The sequence below is a fragment of the Triticum dicoccoides genome, chromosome 4B, assembly GCF_002162155.2.
Source record: "Triticum dicoccoides isolate Atlit2015 ecotype Zavitan chromosome 4B, WEW_v2.0, whole genome shotgun sequence".
In the NCBI taxonomy this organism is placed as follows: Eukaryota; Viridiplantae; Streptophyta; class Magnoliopsida; order Poales; family Poaceae; genus Triticum; species Triticum dicoccoides.
In genome coordinates, this window is record NC_041387.1 from 642,649,422 (window position 1) to 642,650,769 (window position 1,348).

The 1,348-nt window shown below is 38.5% G+C and overlaps 1 long non-coding RNA gene across 1 annotated transcript; it reads left to right on the forward strand.

The window, feature by feature from the left end:
- Window positions 1–270: 270 nt before the first annotated feature.
- On the forward strand, window positions 271–1,061 carry LOC119294147. The gene is made up of 4 exons (XR_005143352.1): window positions 271–408; window positions 597–686; window positions 824–866; window positions 1,015–1,061. It is a non-coding gene; the product is annotated as an uncharacterized LOC119294147 (long non-coding RNA).
- Window positions 1,062–1,348: the final 287 nt, after the last annotated feature.

Below are 1,348 nucleotides of genomic sequence, written 5' to 3' on the forward strand. Positions count from 1 at the left end.
TTCTTTTCTGATTTTGTCTAATTCACATCTAAATGTTTTCTAAGGATGTCACATCTAAGCTCCCACAAATAACGCAGCAACAAGGAACAAAAAAAAAGCTGGGGCAAAAAAAAATACACCACAAACATAGTGGACACAAGGTTAGACGTGACATAAATGTGTCCTAGACAGACCCTTCTTTTCTTAGTGAAACATCAACTTTCCAAAGACAATATTCCAAACTGGACAGTTGATACATAGAGCTATTTTACTTTAACATTTAAAGTGTGGCTGCAAATCTGGGATGCAGGAGGTGAAAATTCATTGTCTAATCTGTTTCTCAGTTTCCTCTTTCAGAAACGAGAGATTTTTCAAGACCTTGCTCCACTGCTGTGGCACTCCTTTGGCACTGTTGCTGCACTGCTCCAGGTAGGTTACAGTTATTGCACTGTTCTAAATTCAGTCGCAATGGCAAGAGTACATATGTACTTGTGCAGTTCTTGTTATTTAAGTAAGGGTGGTTGTCCATGTGTATTGATTATTTCAATATGAAATTATTGATGGTTCTGCACATTTTCCTTATTCAGTCTGTCATGCTGTTTTGAAAATTTATGCAGGAGATTGTGTCAATTTACCCTTCACTTTCACCTCCTACTTTGTCGCCAGTTGCATCAAACCGTGTCTGCAATGCACTTGCACTTCTTCAGGTATGCTTTTACATGAGAAAGAAAAGGAAACCCTCACTCCTGGTGGGCCTTGTTGTGGATTGAGAATACTACTGCTTTCATATCATGCTTGCTTGCCATCTGCCCCTCAATTTCATTTTACTTTTTTTTAATTGCAGTGTGTTGCTTCACACCCTGAGACCAGGATCCCGTTCTTGAATGGTACTGAGCGCTGCTGTTTCTATGCCAAGTCTTAAATATTTCCATTGTTTATTGTTAAAAAGCTTTCCTCATTTTGGTGATTTTACAGAATAAGTAAATCTTAACTAGCAGTGGTTAATAATTAAGTCTTCTTCTTTTTCCTTTGCAGCTCACATCCCACTGTACCTGTACCCGTTCCTGAATACTACCAGCAAGACAAGACCTTTTGAGTACTTGAGGCTTACCAGCTTGGGTGTTATTGGTGCTCTTGTGAAGGTAAATTAAAACTAGATACTTATGCAAACTAGGAATGGATGGTCCATATAGATTTTTGCTTTAAATGGTGAGAGGGTTGAACCAGAGGGGAAAACAGTGATGGGGATTGGCTGTATTCTTTCTTTTTTTTGTAGACTATATCTTGTTCTTTTGGTATTCTCATTCCAGTAATCCAGTCATTTTAATCAAATGGACTGGTTGGGATTGGATCCCAGGAATCTCAATAG